Raw genomic sequence first — 20,025 nt, 5'->3', positions numbered from 1 at the left:
AAAGAATGTGTGTGTGAACCCAGAAGGTTCTGCGCAGGGGCTCTGGGATGCCCCACCCAGGACCGTGGAGAGTGGATGCCCTCGGACGTTTGCTCTCCTTCCCATTTTGCAAAGCTCTGGTGAGCAGGCAGGCTCTGTGTGAACTGGGGGCTTCGGCGGACCTCACAGGGTGGGTCTGCACTTGGCAGGAGCCCAGGTGTGGACAGGGCTGGGGGAGGGGCCACCACAGAGGCTGGCCGCCCAGATGCTGGCAGAGGGAGAGTGGACGGGGCCCCTCGGTGAGCCTGTGGGGCTGGAAGCTGGTGACACTTGCGTGGGGTTTATGTGCCGTCACCGATACTGTGCCCTTATTCATCTACAACCAGCTGAGGTTTAGAGACAGACAGGTTACACAGGTTTCTAAGATTAGCAACCATTTTTCATACGGATGAAAACCAGGATTTCAAAGTGTTGAGGTGCTAAGACCAGAAACATTCACCCTAGAACCACACTTGGCTCTTGCGCTAAAATTCAGCCACCAGAACCTGCGTGTGCGTCAGATGACCATCATCTAAATTTGAGCCAATCTTATATTTAGACATTTTCCCCCCAAATCCACCACTTGGAAGGTTCCAGGAATGTTGCATTTGGGGCCAATGACAAGACCATGTTTTCCTGAAGGAAAAGCAACCTGTAGAGAAATAAAAGATTCCAGGGGAGGGCAGGGGAGAAGGAGAGTGTGTGGAGGTGGAGAGGACCACACACACACTCACACTCACACACACTCACGTGCACACCCGTCCACAAAGTCTCCTTCAGCGTTTCAGTGAGGGGTCGGGGGTAGGGAAGACCAAGCAGATGGCTGGAGGCCCAGGAAAGAGGAAGGAATGCAGCTGCCTGCCGCAGAGCAGCAGACTGACTATCAGATCACAGCAGCACAGCCGGCAGCGCCCGTCCTGTGGCCGCTGCACTCTGACAGGTGTGGGGCTCCGTCCTACTTCCCAGCACCTGTGTCCTCTGCTGTGGAACCACACAGCTTCCTACTGCAAGCTGCTCTCTCCCAGCCTTATGCTGTTCTGCCAAGCAGTTATGTTTCCCTTTCTTCTATGCAGCATGCCTGGGATTCAATGTCATATTAGGTACAGGCTCGTTTACCACAAAAAGCCCCCCCCCCCCACTGGGGCCTGGACCACAGAGCAGGGTCCCATGCGGAGGACAAGCAATGGGAACACAAGTGTCCTCACAGAGACCACTGAGTCCTTCTCTGGGCCAGCCCGCTCACACCCCAGGTATCCAGGCACAGGCCCGGTCTCAGCCTGGGTCAGGGGCCTCCTGACATTTGGCACTGAGGCCTGCGTTATGAATTTCCACAACTGCAACATGCACAAACTATTTACTATTGATTTGGTTTGTGAAATTCCTAGTGCGATTGCTTTGTAGAAGCTCCTTCCTTCCCTTCTGTTCTCTGAAAATATTCACGCATACAGCAGAGCAAGGCAGAGAGCGAGCCACCGGGGCTCCCAGGGAGCGGGGCTGGTGTGCAGGCGGCAACGCCTTGTATGAGGAAGGTAGAAGCAATGCTATCGTTTGCTGTCAGCAGGTTTCAGAGGAATGTGCCGAGAAAAAGATGCGGGGTTCACAGACTGACAGGTTGGCGCTCTGGGAGAGCAGTCGGAATAGTGCGTGTGTGTGTATGTGTGTGTGTGTGTGTGTGTGCGCGCGCGGTGGGAGTCAGTTTAAGAAGAACGGCCAGGACAACGTTTGGAGGTGCAGAGCAGAGAGCCGGATGGGCCTCTGGGGACAGCATGCTGGAGGAGGCCGCCACAGGCTAACGGAGCCGAGCACGGGCTCAGGAAGGGGGCGAGTAGCCGCTGGTGACGGAGACTGACGCTACGGACAAGACCAGCCAGGGTTCCGAGCCCGGCCGCTGCCAGGGAAGTGGATGAAGGGTTAAGAGTGCTGCCCCGCAGGGAAGGACGGGAGACAGTCCTCCTTTATGCTTAGGGAAAAGGAAGAGATGGGTGAAGACAAAGAAAAGTAAGAGGGCGGAAGCGCTCATGATGGTTTTGAATGTCCAAATAAAATGAAATACCATACACCAACATCTTTGCTTTGTAATGACTATTCCGCATTTTTTTAAGGCATGGTAAAACATACATAACATTACATTTACCACTTTGACCATTTAAAAGTGTTTGGTTCTGTGGTGTTAAGTACATTCACATCGTTGTGTGATTTTACCATCCACCTCCAGAACAGTCCCACATCCCAAACTGAAACTCTGTCCCCATGAAACACTAACTCGCACCCCACCTCCCCCAGCCCCTGGAAACTACCACCTACTTTCTGTCTCTGTGAATTTGACCACACTGGGAACTTCATATAAGTGGACTCATACAGTATTTTTCCTTTGGCGACTGCCTTATTTTGCTTAACATAATGCTCAAGGTTGATCCATGTTGTAGCATGTGTCAGAATGTCCTTCCTTTTAAGGCTGAATAACATTTCACGGTACGGTTAGACCATAATGTGTTTATCCATCCATCCCTTGACGGTTGCGTCTACGTTTTGACTGTGGTGAAGAACGGTGCCGTGCGCGTGGATGTCCGATTCCTCTTCAATCTCCTGCTTCCACATCTTTTGGAGTATTTACCAGAAGTGGGATTGCTGGGTCATAGGAGAATTCTACATTGCATTTTTTGAGGAACCACCATACCATTTCCACAGCTGCTACACCATTTTACGTTCCCACCCATAAAGCACAGGGGTCCAATATTTCCACAACCTCACCAACACTAGTTTTCTTTCTTTTTAAAAAATAATTGCCATCCTACTGAGTGAGTTAGATCTCATTGTGGTTTTGGTTTGTATTTCCCTGATGCTCAGTGATACTGAGCATCTTTTCATGGACGTCTTGAACATTTGTATGTCTTCTTTGGAGAAATGTCTATTTAAGTCCTTTGCCCAGGTTTTAGTTGGGTTGTTGCGTTTCTTGTTGTTGAGTTGTAAGAGTGATTTATATAGTTGGATATAAATCCCGTATCAGATATATAATTTGCAAATATTTTCTCCCATTCCATGAGTTGCCTTTTCACATTGTTAATTGTGCCCTTTGATGCACCAAAGTTTTTAATTTTGATGAAGTCCAACTTACCCCTTTTTCTTTTGTTGCCTATGCTTTTTGTGTCATATGCAAGAAATCATTGTCAAATCCAAAGTCATGAAGCATTTCCCCTATAGTTTCTTCTAAGACAGACACAGTTTCAAAATATTTACCGCCCAAGTTTCTTTTCCCAGGAAGTCACTACATAATGTCGTCTGCCAACATGTAGGGGTAAACCAAGCCAAAGGGACACATGACATAGCGGGAGATGCAAACAGACTTCCCGGCATGATGGGAACAGAAGCACTGGGACAACATGTGTGCTACCGGCCGGCGGTGCCCTTCACGTGGAGCAGAGCAGGGGGAGGGGGGGCTGCTGCAAGGGACAGACATGGAGTGTTTAGACGGAGTGCTCCAAACGGGCTTGGAGTAAATTTGAAAACTGCATTTTTATCTGTGACAGATCTGTTAGAGCATTAAAAAAAAATAAAAAACACCAAAGTGTAGCTGAAAAAACTAAGCACATGAGAAACACGGTTAATATTAATTGCAGGGAAAATAAAAGTTGCACAAGAGAGAAAACGGAGTCCAAGTAACTGTTCGGCTCAGGCACGGGGAACATTTACACAGATGCCAGCACTGTAACCAGTGATGGCGATGGCGGCACACAGAGCCCCCAGAGCTGGAAAGCAGACCTCACCTCATCTGCCCAGAGAACTCAATCCTCACTTTCATGACAGACATTCAATAGCTGATCTGAAAACAAAGAAATCATCAAGAAATAGCAATATATTATTTAGAAAAGGGAAATAAATACCTAAAAGCAGAAAGAAGAGGCTTAGAAGTGGTTGTATCTTGGTAGCAAGACAGAGCGGGGGGGCGGGGGGGGTGGAGGATGCTTCAGTGTTTTGTTCTAAGCTTGTCAACAATGTTTGATTGTTTTTTAAAGAAAATGCCCACATATACTTTGGGATGATGTTCAGACTTCTGTATTCTTTTCAGAATTTCAGTGTCCCCACAGTGAGGGTCACCACGGGCTCACAGATGCTGCGATATGCAAATTAGAAAGAGGAGCCCCTTGTCTGCAGCAGAAGCAGACCCGGGCCAGCACGTGTGGTTTCCCGAGGACAGAATGGGCTGGATTTCAGCCCTACTTGTGTCCTTAACCTGAGCAACAGGCACGGAGCAAACTGGAAACCACACAGCAGCACTGACCTAAGGATGCTGTTTGGTGCCAACAGCAGCCAAAAAGGAACAGAAAATGGGACTAAGAAAACCCTACCTGCAATTACCCTATGATCAAGTCTCAGCTCCTCATGTGTCCTGTGAGGTGTTTCCAAACCTCTGGTTTGAATGTGAATACCAGTAATAAACAATACACGGTGGCTGAAATCAGCACCATCAATGGAACACCCTGGGAAGCGCGTTTGGACAACAAGGATGTGGCCGACCTGGAGCCACCGTCATCCTCATGAAGAAAAGCACGGCCGGGCATTCTTGGCGGTCTTTAGCTGAGTATGACCTGATGATGTGATGTGACTGCTACGAGGTAGGGAGTTGTAATGCAATTTTGGGGTGAATTAATGAAAGTCCAGTCATAAGAAACGGAAGATAGTCCCAGCATCCTCTGCTCTGGTCAGGCCACATATGCATGTTGTTCTCAGCTCCCGGGTTTAAGGAGGCTATTGACTGTTCACGCAGAATCTTTAACGTGGCAAAAACCAACCACACAGAGAGTTTGAATGGTTGTCTGTAACTAGTATTAGAAATTAGAACGTCATACAGAACAGTAATATATTAGACTTTTTTTAATGCACAGGATTTAAAAAGTTAAATGGGAAGAGAGACTGACTCATTATAAAGAAGGAGTTTGTAATTCAAATTGAGCCATTGAAAAAAAAAAAGTGTTGCCTCACTATTGGGATTAGAACTGGCCCCTGAGGGTGGGACAGGAGGGCAAAGTTATAAGTGCTTTCATGTCCTGGCAACCCCAGCTTCCCTGTGTGAAGGGTTTATGATTTTCAGCACTTCCCGTAAACCTTAAGCTAGGAAAGTATACTTCAATAATATTTGATTTGGGTGTTTGGTAAAGAATGATCTCATCCCCAATCCAATTCATTACTTCTTAACTTGAAAACACTATGAAGCATCAAGATGTATGATACTTTGAATATGAATTAAGATCCAAGAGAATTTCCTAAGAAGGACGGAACTCTTGAACTCCCCAACTGCTCTAGAGAGCCCATTCTGTCGTTCTTATTTCCTATCTGTATTCTAAGTACCACTTACAGACTCTGACATCATAAGTGGTTCCAGATTCCATCAGTGGTGCACAATGAATTAAAAAGCAATAGAATCCAGATGCTTTTTCTGGTAAACAGTTCCTTTGTAGGAAAAGTAAACAGAGTAGGAAGGACAGTCATGGACTTCCCCTAAGACATGCATTCAGGTATGAGGGAAGTCTCTGCCTTTGCACCCAGTTAGCTTGCAATTCCCATTAGCAGATTCACTGGTCTGCAAACACCATCTCATATATTTTTGCATGTCTTCTAAATGATTCATTGATTGTAATGTTTTAAGGGACACAGTAAAAATAGCCTACAAATAAAATACTGATACATAAATTAAGAGAAGCAAAGGCTGTAATAAAATTCCTAAAGCTGCTAAAAATTCCCTCTGAGAACTACTTATGACTATCTTGCCACAGCTAGCTATAAATTATTGTTGAAATTATAGACTTCATGGCATTACACTATTTTCTAATCCTAGGGATTCCAAGGTGATTTCTTATATGGGTGTTAACCCATGAATTTGTGCGTTTAATCAAATGTGTATTTCCTCCCTATTTTTGGAGTGGTACAGAATCATTTACATGATTATGTCAGATAATGACACCTAATTAATCTCATCTTGATGTCAGATAAACTTAATGGAAATCTCTTTCCCAGGGATGCCCAGTGCTATGGTGTAAAGCAAATACCATGGGCTTACACTGCTCCTTCACCGTTATCTGTGGAAAAGCAGAGGTAACTCCCTCTAACCTAATCCTGCTCCATCTGTATACAACTATAACACAAGGGTTAGAAGGTTCATTTTAACTTACATTCATGCCAGCACAATGCCAGGTAAGGTAAGATCTTGTACAGTCTGGTGTATGTAAAGTTCAGAGGTTTCACGTCTACTGAGCATTCAGAAAAATCAGAGTTAATGTCACGTCACACCTTTGCAGGTAAAACAACACAGCCTACTGATCGAATGAATTCTTTTACAAAATTTGATCCAAAATAAATTAATGTATATTTTGCACCCAGAAGCTTAATTGGAACAGCACTTGTGTTTGAGTTCAGCGTAATGATTCAATGTAACCAAAGTGTGACCTCGCCCCTGGGCACCCTCTGCGTTGGCGAAGACAGCTAATGATTAGGCCTCACCCTCCAAGTTCTGGTTCCCTACAATCCCCCTGGGGCACGCGATAACACAGCCAACCACTTCACAGCAGATGGGGTGAGAGGCACAGCCACAGTGGCCTGGCGGTTCAGAGGAGGTGGGTCTGGCATGGCATTACAGTTCTGAGCTTCACCAGGACAATCCTGATTACTTCCTGTTTGGCCACTGCCCATTCTCCCCTTGCTTCTCTCTCCTTCGTTCTCAGTAGACAGGGGAGCTTGTTTGCTCTCTAGTCTATAAGGATCTCCGAGTCCTTTATATTTATGACGTGACATGTCCACACAAATAGTGCACTTTCACTGTCTTCTTTCCCATGAAACTGCTCACAGCCAGCTAAGGGATTTGCTCCGACGCACAGGCTGTGATGCCAAGTCCTGGCGGTCGTGCCCCAAAGCCCGCAGCAGGCCATGTGAACTCCGAATCTCACGGGCATCAAAACAGAGAATATTTTGCTATAGCCGCTAACCGTTCTGTACTTTAAAGTCTGTATTTTAGAAACAGCAGGGAAATCAATAGCCCCTAGCCTTTCCCAGAGAAGTGAGGTAGGACATGACTTGTAATGAGCTCATTTTGAGCTCTGTTTACAACACAGAGAGATGCTCGTTCTGATTACCTGCTTCCAATTTGTTCCTTAAACACTTTTAAGCCAATTCTGAAGGTAGGCAACCAACAAGGAATTGAACCAAGGTTTGATTATCTCTTTATTTTCCATTGGAGGTCACTGTGTGAATTTTATTCAAATAATATACAATCCCTCCGAGAGATACAAAAAAAAAAAAAAAAAGAACGAACTTCACTGAGAAGTCACATCATGAATTATGTAAATGATGCCAGAATCAGGACTCCCCGGGCTTCTCAGTACGCGCTGCGGGTTCAAGTCGGTAGCACACAGTCCATCAAAAGGAAGATAAAGGGCGGAATATTAGTCAGCAAAGCGCTGCACAGAAGTCCCCTTGTTTGTGTGCATACACAGAGCTTCTCACTGTGAAGACTGATTGCTCAGAGACTTGGCCATAAAGTCCCCTTGGAAACTAGGGACTTTATGTAAACTCACTGAATTATGATGTCGGAGTTGAGAAAGACAGAAGTCACATAGTCTCATCTCCCAAGGGATCGTATTTTTCATGTATAAAATGAGGTTGTGAAATCTTTCCAGCTCTCCTCAGGGCCATTTTGAGACTAAGAGTGCCACAGATGTCAAAGAGTGGTAAGAAACTGAGGAGAACTATCCAAATGCAATGTTAACTTATTACTCCTATTACCAGCATTCTGACAGAGCAGCAGGTAAATAGCTAGACTGTTAGAAAAGTAGGTAAATAGCTAGACTGTTAAAAAGGCTAACATCGGGCTGGCTGTCTCGTCAGTACTCACCTGAGAAGAGCAGCATTTCTCTTTGATATCCTCGTGAGATCCATCTAGCCTTTGAATAGGTCAACTATACTTTCAAAGTTTCTCTTATCATACCTACTGGGTCCTTTTCATTCCTCTACGATCTGCTCACCGGGTAATTAAGGGAAGCGTGCTCAAATCTCCACATTTACTGGGAAATGGCTATCAGCAAATGAGGCTGACTTCTATTACCAGTAATTAGGTAGAAGGAAACACAGAGTGAAAATCACAAGGTGCAGTCAAGAGGTTTCACTTTTGCCAGCCAGGGGGCTGCTGATCTTCACGAGACAAGCTCCATTCCAGTGTCCTCATCTTCCTCACTCAGGCAGACCCAGGTCCCTCTCCAGGGACGCAGAGCACCCAGACAGCGTAGGTTGCTCATTGAAGGTCATTTCCTGGTGGTGAGTCATCTTGTGCGTTCATGAGACCTGTGCAGTCAGACGGGAGGCCCTGGTGACAGTGTACCTGAAAGGTCATGGCTGTTTGTTGACTCTCATTCTCGGTGGCGTCACTGCCTTTTGCACTTACTAGAAAAATCGGCCATTTTACTTACCCCTCCCTTGCAGTGTTGGACGGATGGAGGGCTTCGCTGCCCCCACCTTTCGCCTCCCTCACTCTTCTGCTGCTTACCAAAAAGACACACTCTTTCTGCAACTATGGCCACCCAGGTGTGTGCAGTTTGTTGTTTCCAGCTCCGTGTCATCATCTGCAAACATTCAATGGGACAGTTTCTTTATCTGTCAGGTGGAAGGAGCTGGCTCTGAGGCTTTGAAGGATCCTGTCCTTTTGGTCAGGCCACAGACGTTGAGTTAGATCAGCGTAGCCCGTCTTCTTCAGAGGCTTACACTCACTGCTAAGAGAATACGGTCTTCCATACAATAGTTCTATTCCGACTTGTTTTAATATAGGCAGGGACATAACACATTGTATTATTGTGTGCATGCCAGGTAGGGAAAGGAAGAACGAAGGAGTCACACAGTTATAAAGGCTAAAGGTCCAGGGTTTCAAAGAGCGAGAGGCACCTCATCGGGCCAGAAGGGAAGGGGGGCTTCCTGCAACATCCCAGCCCTCGGAGCCGGTGGGGTGGAAGAGGGAGCCAAGAATACCGGAACTCCCGAAGTTCTCCATTCTCTGAAGCCGGCAAATAAATACACTGGGAAATATTTTATAGAACTGAAAAACACTATAACCTTGAGGAACATACACTGAGGAAGCATTAATTTTTGCCCCTTAGTTAAAAGAATTATACTCAGCAATTAAATAGAAATTTTCAAAATTTTAGATTAGTCACAAACGTAGCCGCTGTTACATTTCAGCAAAATAAATGCTGAGCCACATGATATAACTCAAGCAATGAAAGTCGCAAACACTGCACGAGGTGACTCGGGCTGAGTATGAAGGGAAAGTGGAGGGAGGTGGGTTGCTTGTGTTCAATGGTTCCCAGTTGGGGTGGCTTCTGGGCCAGTCACCGGGGCCTCCTCTATGTGAGAGCCGGAGGTCTGACCCACAGCCTGGAGAAGCCATGTCCCGGGCAGGCCCGTCTTTGCCACCATCGGGGCATAGGCAACACAGGATGTCCTTGCTGTGTTGAACACACAGGACAATATTCTACAGGAACAGTTGCCAGTAAAGGAAAACGCTGAGATTTCCTTTGGACACTTCTTTACCTCATTCCTGACCAAACGCGAGATGACAGAGAAGCCCAGGCGTGCTCCAAACCAACAAAACAGAAAACACCCCCAAGCCAGACAAATGAGCTAGTCTAGAGGGCATGACATGTGAGCGCACCTCCTGTCACCGTGTCACTAGGTAACCCCAATGCAGAGGGTTCTTCTGTAGGCCCCAGGGGAGCGTGGTGGCTGCATGCCCACCCTGCCTCCTGGGGCAGGGCCAGAACCTGTGCCCTGTGTGCGCCCCCGGCAGGAAACGTTTCCCAGCTGTGCAGACCATACAGCAGATGCCACTGGGGCCGAGCTGAGGCCTGACTTCAGACAGAAGCATTGACACAAGCTGAATGATTAATACAGAGCAGGGGCCGGGAGGCCTGACACTGTTTTCCTCCCCAGAATCATATACTGAAGCTGTAGGAAATTTTACATAACTCCACGTCATGATTCTTACTCAGGAGCTTACATCAGAGGTCAGCATACAGAGTTCGTCTGAGGGACCGGACCCCCACCCCGTGGACCTGGGGAACCCCTGCTTGCAAAGGCGAGGGGTCTGTCTGCCCAGGGCGCCAGGGACTGCAAAGCACAGCGCTCGGTGTCTAGTCCTCTGTCCTTCTTGCTAGCAGAACATTGCGGGTCCAGGAAAGGATCACTAACAGAACGCTGATCCTCTCCACAGGGGCCGGGGAGTGTCTCCAGAGTGGGCCAGCTCACTGGTTATTTTCCTAAGGCTGGAGCCACAGTGGGACACGCAAGAATTCAAAACGTCTATGGAAATTGGGAGGGGTGGCCAGGAGGAAATGGCCAGAAGGTCAGAAATGACATAAAAGAAGTGAATAAATGTGCTTTCTTGTCCAATCACTTGCTCCATTGCAAGGAAAAAATCCTAGCATGTTTGTTTACTTAATGGAACGTAACTTGAATAATCCATGTTTCCAAAGGAAAATGAAGACATTGTATTTTGTCCAGCTGCTTTTCATCTCACACTGCAGAAAAGACCAAAACTCAAAGCTGCTTTGTAAGTTTGCAAAAATGAGATGGGGGGAAGGAAAAAGAGAAAGGGATGATTATTATTTTTTTCCCCAGACAGACAGCTAGGTCTTGGTCTTCAGCAGAAAATGACGCAGACATCCAACCAACCATGCAAGGAACCCCCACGCTCACTACACAGACAGTGGCCAGAGGGCGTACCTGATGATATGGGGCTTGGCAGGGATTTAGCTGCGTGTGATTCCCCCTGGTGCCCGGCATGGGAAATCAATTTCTGGAACACCAGGTGGCCCTTCCACCATGCTTCCTGTCAGAGCCAATGTCATTGAGATGCTCACTTTATTGAGCTACTTCAGGGGCTTGGGCGCCTTCAGAACAGCTTCTGAAGCAAAACAAGAACCATGAGTCTTCACCACCGTGGGGGAGAAGAGGGAACGAGTGTGAACCGGTTCACAACACCGGAGTCACCCCCTCACTCAGGAGGGACTTGTGGGTGCAAGATTGTCCCAACAGACACATCAGCTTTTCTGCTTCCACAAGGAGCTTGCCAGAAATAATACAGATGGTGAGGAACGTGCTGGATTGAAAACAAGCATCCGTTCGCAATGCCCACATGCCAATTTTCACCACGCAAAACACCGCCCCTCACGATGGGGGTATTGGAAGAGTGGGGATGGTGAAAAAGAGGAATGTCGTGGCGGTAACATTTTTAGGCAAAAATGCATTTTTAAGCCATCTGATGGGTAGGTAAGGTCCATGAATGTGTAGACAGCCTGAAAGCAGATGTAGAGAATGGTGGCCTTGTCCTCAGAGACGCTACATGCCACATCCACACGCACTGACGTCCCCTAATGAAATTTAAACCACTTCCTGGGCCAAATATAACATATCCACAGGGCATGAGGTGGCCCCCAGGTCCTTAGTTTTTCACACCCTGCTTTCTTTATTAGCTAATTTATATTAGGTAAGAGTTATAGACATTTAATAAAAAGAGACAGAATTGTCATTTGGAATGAAGCTAATTAAGGAGAGGTTAGGAGGAAATGGATATATGTAAAGTATCCAGTGAAAATTCAATTTCAGTGAAACTGAATGTCAACCTTTTTCAGATGGAAAATCCCCAAAATATGGCAGTTTTTTCATCCTGATTTTATTCTCTGACTTACAGACATGAAGAGATGAAAGGAAACATCAGAATATTTGGATAAATTGTTGTCTCAGATATGGAGAGTTGGAAATCTATTTTTTTTAAAGGATTGTGTTGGAAGATACACAAAGGCAATAATAGAACAATACCACTGCTCATACCACTGAGGGCAGTCACCCCAAAACTCAGCCTACGTGGGAGCTCCCATGGGTAACCAGGGGGCCCAGACACCCAGATCTAAGCGTCTTGGTATCCTTCAGGGTCTTAATAAACCTTCGACTTAGATATTTAAAACCATACACTCGGCAAGGCCTGTAGTGATGGCTTCTTCGGAGCTGACCTTCTGTAAAGGGGAGAGCAAATTTGAAGGTCCTCATGTCTACTCTCAACTAATCATGCCTTCTGTGGATTATTAGGGGACCACAAGCCCAGGTGACTTTAAAGGGCAAACCACACTAGCTTCAGACCTCTGGTAACATCATGAGCCGGAGAAAGTAGGACAATTTCTGTTGTCCCCTAGAAGAATGATCTACACAGCCAAGCTGCCTTTTGAAGGCAACTAATAGACTTGAATACATGCGTGAAAGTCATATATGTGGGCATAGTTTCAATAAATATGTCACCTGTGTACATTTTTTTTTTTTTGAAAAAAATCACTAGAAGATGCACCACAATGAAAAGATAACAAAACATGAAACCCAACCCAAACTCAAGACTAGGTTAAACAGATCAAGGAACCCTGAGACCAAGTAAACAGAATTGAGTGAAAACCACCCCTTCCCAGTATTTCCACATCCCTCTTCTCATTTCTACTGCAGCATCCCATTTATCCTACAAAGCCGAACTCAAAAGACACCTTTTTTCTGAAGTCTTTCCATATTCCCAGGTCCCCATGTCAAGTGAACCAGTCCTTTCGTCTCAGTGTTTTCTGTACCATCCTGAACTATACGTGCAGCACACATACCAACATGCGAGCAAACGTGTGACTTACAGAGATGACACCACTGAAGAACCCCTGTCCCCATGCCAGCGATAGGACAAACGCCACCACACCCCAGATGCTGCTGGAGTCCCCTCACAGTGTCCCCCTGCCCCCATGGGTCCTGGAGACATGACAGAGAACATGAGGGGCAAACCCACCTCCTGCAGAGACAGTAAACACATACAGGAGTAAGTGGGTGACAGGGTGGCAAGTGCGACAAGGGAGGGACCTGCAGTGTCAGTGGAGGTCAGGAGCCTCCTGCCAACGGGCATTTGGACAGAGACATGAGGGAATGAAGGAAGCAGCGGTGTGCACACCTGGGGAGGGGCCGGGGCACTGGCCTCAAGCGTACGGCGCAGAAGCCAGGAGTCCGCTGGGCGTGTGGGAGGAATGGCGGCAACCACGTGGCTGGAGGGCCGTCAGCAGGGAAAGAAGGGTTCAGGTTTTGTGTGAGCAACCAGAGTAGTGGGAGAATGAACGGGCTGCTGTCCATCTATGTCAATTATGGAGAGAAAAACTGAGAGTCACTGTAAAACGGCCAACCAATAAAATGCCATGTAGGGTCATCACGTGTGTCTTGGGGGTCACTCTTTAAGCTCTAGCCAGGCTTCGCTGGTCCAGCAGTAAAAGGCCCATCCTCTACAGCCAAAACTTCCAGTTTGAACCCTAACTCTGCCGTTTCAATAGGGCAGCCGTGGGTGAGTTATTGAACCTCTCTGTGCCTCAGTTTCCTTATTTGCTATATGGAGACTGCACAACGTTACTGTGAGGGTTGTGTGAGTTCAGGCATTAAAACACTTAGCGCCATGCCTACGACGGAGCAGGTGCTCAAAAAGAGTGAGCTGCCATTTTTCCAGTAAGTGAGATCTGCAGAAAACTTAGTATTTTGTCTTATGTTTTCACCTGGTATCAAGGGTCAATGTAAGAAGCGGCCAAATAAGGTGGGTCTACATATTGGGTAAAACTGCTGTGGAAGACCTGCCCGTGGTTTTCAGAATCTCTGTGTGAAACTCACGAGGTTCACTTTTCAGGATTTAGTTTTGGCAGAGAATGTTAGTTTCTTTTGTGAGTAAATTAGAGCTTCTTGAGCCCTAGTGCAGGGCAGACCATGTGCTAAGGACCCTTCCCTTTGTGTGAATTAACTCGTCCTGCTCTCTTTCTGCTGCGGCTTCAGGAAACAGGAAGGTAAAGACTCAGCTGCAGCAACTGGAGTCGCTTTCCGACAGCCACCTTATTCTGTGCCTCCACCACTCCCCACACACACCCCTGGCCCTTTTTACTATAAAGGTTTCCTTGTGGTTGAAGCCAACTCCATATGGTTCCCTGGCAGTCTTGCCTATGTGGAAAGCTCTTACAGGACTCTGTTTTCTCCGAGCTCTCCCACCCCTGGTTCCCAACGACAGCTCTATCGGATGCCACTTGCCGTCTGGATGACTAACTGCCACCTGCTCCAAATTCCAAAGGCCCTCACTGCCAGCGATGGCAGCATGGTTGCAGAAGTGGCGCGCCCTTACGTGCCCAGCACATTGCCAGCCAGGTCACAGGCACACTGGCTTTCTTCCTGCTACCGTTATCCTAGGGATGGAGCCCTGTTCTCACCCTGCTGAGAACCCCACTGGCCGTTAAGACCTGAGGTAGGAAATATCATCAAGCCAGGAGCTTGATTACAGCGAGTCCTTAAAGAACGTTCGGGATGGTGATTTATTTTCTTGTATATCATTTTAGGTGAGAAACAGCTACCTTGGGCTGGAAAAAAGGGGGACAGATTCTGCCTGTTTCTAGCTGCACTGGGGTGAACTTATTCATGGTTTAATCTGATCTTTGGCTTTCCGCGTTCTCACAGTTGGGCTGCCGGGTCCTTATTTCCCAGGATATACTTTTCTGCTAACACACTGGTTTGCGCGGCACGTAAAGGTGTTGTCAGGATAAATGGCATTGTCTATAAAGTGCTCGGAGTTCTCTGAAGAAAAAGCATGGTAGAAGAACAGAACATTAGCACGTTATTATTCTCATAAAGAGTGGGTGGAATTACAAAGAGAAATCTTGTCAAAGATGTAAGGAAACTTAAAAGTCTGAGACTTTAAAAGGCTGAGATTATTAAAACACCCAGTTGTTTGACAGGAGAAAATTAAACTGTTCTCTTGTCTCAAAAGATATAATGTCACTTTCTCTTTACTTACTGTACCCCACAATCTCTCTTCCTGCACCAAACTTTCACTGAAGTCAAGAAAGTTCCATCTATGAAAGACGATTGTTCGGGTGCACCAGGAAAAGAAAATCTGGTCCAGGAGGAAAGAGAAACTGGTTTCTCATCACCGGCAGCACCTCCAGTCCTCGGAAGACGTGGGACCTGAAAGGGAACAGCTTGCATCCCGGCAACTGCTCACTTGTGTTCGTGGAGGTGGCCTGAGGTGGTGTGTCTGTGCAAGTTGGGGAGACGGACCAGGATAGCAGCTCAAAACTGGGGCCTTGCCTTTCTCCAGCCCCTGGAGAAGGAAGCTACGAGGATCATCACCTGGGAAAGAGACGCGAGGACCACATGTCCCTGTTCTCTTCATGAAAGGAAAGGTGCCTGCGACGTAAAAACATGATACCCGCCCCATCTGGAGGGACACGGCTGTCACCTAAGCCAGGTTGCTTCCCACAGAAAAAGATGTCAAAGTGACAATGACCAAATAGGGGGGGAAAGACACACAGATCGGCATTCCCCAAAGAGCTGAAGCTAGAACAAGAAAAACCTACGGTTCTGTTTGAAATTCTCAGACGAAAGGGTTCAGAAGCACAATCGAAGAGCAGAATGTTAGGAAGAAAGGGGCAGACAGACTGAAGAACCAAATACCAACTTCTAGAAATGGAAATACGGTCAGGGAAACTAAAAGAGAAGCGAACAGCCTATCGGATGACGTAAATGAGAGAGAACGTGGGAGCTGGAACGCAGAGCTCAGGACTCCCTAGAACCCAGCTGAAGAGCTGGGACACAGGATGGGGCAGGAGAGGAAGGGGCGCAGGAAGACTGGGTCCGCTCAGTCCTCGTGGGGGCTCCAGGAGGAGAGAGGGCACAGCGCGCAGCCAGCAGATCCTGCGTACGGGTCCTCCAGACATTCCAACACAAGAACCCATCTTCACAAAATACACGAGGCCTGAGTAGGAGGAAGATCCACACACGTGAATCCTGAGCCAGGTGGGGTCTTCCAGAGAAACAGGCCTGGTGTGCATACGAGGTCTGACAATTGAGTTCACAACTCACCCTAGAAAAAGTGCTCCACACCTCACTGCTGAATATCACCACGGTCACCTTCGAAGTCCTCCCCTGGGGAAGCTATGCACTGACACCAGCGCCTCGTTCACCCTTCAGAGCAATGTTGGAACTCTTTTTCTGGAATGACCAGAGCTGTTGTTGTATTTCCCTTGATGTCCTGAATGTCATCCAAACGTCTTCTTTTCAGTATTTCCTTTATATTTGGGTAAAGAAAGAAGTCATTGGGGGCCAGATCAGGTGAGTAGGGAGGGTGTTCCAATACAGTTATTTGTTTACTGGCTAAAAACTCCCCCACAGACAATGCTGTGTGAGCTGGTGCATTGTCGTGATGCAAGAGCCATGAACTGTTGGCGAAAAGTTCAGGTCATTTTTGTCTAACTTTTTCACGCAGGCTTTTCAGCACTTCCAAAGAGTAAACTTGGGTAACTGTTTGTCCAGTTGGTACAAATTCATAATGAAAAATCCCTCTGATATAAAAAAAAAAGGTTAGCCACATTGTTGCAACAAGTTTGCAAACTTAATTGTCAGACCTCATACACAAACAAATATGCACAGATTTACTATAAGAAATCGGCTCATGTGGTCACGGAGACTGGCAAGCCCAGAGCCTGCAGAAACCGTGTCCCAGTTGGAGTACAGAGCCAGAAGCTGTGGCACGACCAGGCAGAGGACATGCCAGTTCCAAGGCCACCGGCAGGAAAATTTTCTCCTCCTTACAGGAGGGTCAGTGTTTTGTTCCTGTCAAGTCTTCAGTGGATTGCGAGAGGTAGCCCCCCCTGCCCCCCACCTCCCCCTCCCCACACCAATTAGTCATGTCTCTAGGGCCAAAGCCAGGGGCCCTCACCCAGCAACACGACTGCACCCTGCCTCTGGCTGCTGACAAGTATTTGTAAACTTACTTATGGGAAACTAGAACCAAGTGTATATAACAATGGCGGCCAACTCAGCCCAGATTTACATCTCAGGTCAGCAGGACAGTCCCCAGCGCAGGTCCTCGCGTAGATGACGGGCTCCCAGCTATCCTTCTTCTCCCTGACACACACACCGTGAGCCACTGCTGAAGGGTGGGCTTACCTTCCTAGAAAATTGAAACTTAGCAATTACCTGCTTGTGTTAACTGAGAATAAACTGGATGGTTTAATGTGAGTTTCCAGCACTTACAGGGAGGTGTTCAATTAACGCCTGTCCTGATGTCCACTTGTCCTCTTATAGAGGAAAGAAGCATTGCTAGTAAGTTGTTTCAGAGCCTGGTAAAGAGTCTGTATCTTAGGTGGCATTCATCATTAGTGTAAGGAGTCATGCATTCATTAATAAATAGTTACTGGACCTATATGTGTAATTTCTATTCTAGGCACTAGGGATAAAGTCCCTGATATTCTAGTGGACCTATTATACAAATATTCCCAGATATGAGGTGTGATCAACAAATACGGTAAATGTTTAAAGAAAAAAATTTATTACAGTAAAAGACACATTGCCATTAATCCCCCTCAAAATACTCGCCCTCGCTTCAAACACACTTATCCCATCCTTCTTGCCACTTTCTGAAGCAGACCTGGAAGTCCTCTTTCATGAGTGTTTTACATCATCCTCCATCATGACAACGTTCCGTGTCACACATTGCTTCTGGTACACGGCAATGTCTGTCAAATAAAAACATTACAGTGTGTCCTCATCCACCTTATTCACCGGATCAGGCGCCGTGCAACTTCTGGCTCTTCCCTAAAATCAGAATGAGTCAGGACATCGAGGCAGCCACGACAGCGCAACTAAAGACATTCACAAAAGAGGACGTCCAGAACTGCTTCAGAAAGTGGCAAGAAGGATGGGAAGAGTCTGTTGGAAGCGAGGGGGAGTATTTTGAGGGGGATTAATGACACTATGTCTTTTACTGTAATAATTTCTTTTTTATTTAAACATTCACCATATTGTTCGATCACACCTTGTATGTCACTTTTTTTGCAATAATTTTAGCCAAACAGTAATCAAAGGTTTGATTGTGACTTTTCCATAGTGATTTGTCACCTCCCCATACTGCTTTTAAGAATTCTGAGTAATCTATTTGAAAGGGGTAGTTTTTACAATGGTTTTTAAGTCCCACTGGGAAAATGACAGAAATAAACATAAGACACTAGATCCACTACATATTTCTGAAACAACCCATATTTATAAGTAGTAATGTCTACAGCATAAGGAATTCTAAATTTGTCCAGTTCTTACAGAGGAAACACCTTGGAGCAGATGGGGCAGGAAAGCTTACATTTTCATGTCTGCAATAATTAAGAATCACATAGTAAAGACTGAGCCAGTTTTTAGACACTTTTAAAACATTTCAGTAAATTGATACATTGTTTCCTTAATTTTAATTTTAGTTTTCCTCATATTTCACCGAGCTGATCTATCATTATTTGCTTAAGACTTTCCATGATATTTAATTTTAAGTTATTTTGCAGTTTGTTTATATTACTTGTGATGTAAACAATACTGACATTACTATCTCTTTGAGACAAGGTCTTATACATATTTGTGAAATGAAAAAGGCACTAAGTCCTAAATTTTGTACAAGTTTGAAAGTAAAACTTAACTTTTTTCTTAAGTTTGAACTCAAATTTCATTGAGAGTCATTATCTTGCTTATGGTGGATACTCATGGGTCCCACAAAAGATCTCAGTGTGTTTGAATGTAAGGTGTTGGGGTCCGCTGGGGATATTATGTGACATATAGTAGAGGCACCATATCATCTTATAAAAAAAAAAATTCTGAAATATATCTGGCCCAGGGTTTGAATAAAGGACAGTGGATCATTATGGTCTTGTTAATATTCTGAGTTATTTGTTTTTGGTAAGTTTCTAGTAGTGAGATTTCTGATCTACAGGGTGTACATGTTTTTATTTAAAAGTATTATTCTGGTTTACAATGTCACTAGCAATTTTTCAGGATACCTATTTCCTTGCAACCTCTCTAGCATTCCATTTCATTTAAAAAACAATTTTCGCTAGTTTAAACAGGATTAAAATGGTAGCTCATTGGTGCTTCCATTTGCTTTTATTTAGATACTAGGTAGTTTAATCATTTTTCAAATGATGAGTTCAGTAAAAACCATCTCCTGACATTGCACTCAGAGTTGTGGGAAAGTTCATGTCACAGTTTCTTTACGGAAGTGTCTTTGAATATTCTTTACATATTTGCACAGTCTTTAATTACTTTTAGCAACTTGTATGATGTGTTCGTTATAAGCACTGCCCTTGTCCATCGCAATTATCAAAAATATTTTCCCATGACTTTTTTGAACTCGTGGTCATATTTCAGTTGTATTGGTTTCCATGGTACAAAATTCAGGTCTCTTGGCTTTTACTTTGTAATCCCCTAATTGCTTCGATTATTAGAAAATTATCAGTTTTGAATAGTTAACTTATATCCTTTCAAAACTTATAAAAATAGTATCTTTACTATTTTCTTGACTTAAAAATAGATAAACTCCTGACCCAGATATGGTCAGAATAGTTCATCCCCAGTAAACCACTACTTCGTTATAAATGTGTTTAATTCATAATGTAAAATTTAGTCAAATATCAAAACTCAGACTTGGTTTATTGACTACAACCAACACTGATCTCACATTTCTCTAATTCCTCCTACAAAGCTGGTCACGACTCGGAGCTTATTGTCACACAATATTACGTACAGTCCCCTTTGCAGTCCCTTTGGCCCAGACTGGCGTAAGCTAAGGGACGTTCTCGCGTATGTAATGCTTCCTGACTTAGTGATTGTTACATGCCTCTTGGCTCCAAGGGGCAGGAAAGACATGTTAGAACTGGTTCTTGCACTCAAGTATTTTGCAATTTCCTTAGGAGGCTAGGAAACACGGAAATCCAGGGCAGAAATGAGTGGTCCAGACACTCCCTGTCTGGTTAAGAGAAGGGTAAGAATACAGGGAGGTTACTACATGGGTGATTTACCTCAGATTCACTTTCTAAATATTATTTTTTAAACATTTTTTTTAAACACCCAGTTAAACAGGCCAGGATAAAAATAACTGTAGAAGAAACTGGGACCTTAGGA

General features: G+C 45.5%; 1 protein-coding gene across 3 annotated transcripts in view; it reads right to left on the bottom strand.

The window, feature by feature from the left end:
- Positions 1-20,025, bottom strand: part of PDE10A (phosphodiesterase 10A) — a 475,244-nt gene that overhangs the window by 281,334 nt on the left and 173,885 nt on the right. The window lies entirely within an intron of this gene.

Source organism: Rhinolophus sinicus, chromosome 2 (genome assembly GCF_057876585.1).
Source record: "Rhinolophus sinicus isolate RSI-liver-muscle chromosome 2, RSI-T2T, whole genome shotgun sequence".
NCBI classification, from domain to species: Eukaryota; Metazoa; Chordata; class Mammalia; order Chiroptera; family Rhinolophidae; genus Rhinolophus; species Rhinolophus sinicus.
The sequence above is the reverse complement of the archived record's forward strand: the minus strand, read 5'-3'. Positions and strand labels throughout refer to the sequence as shown.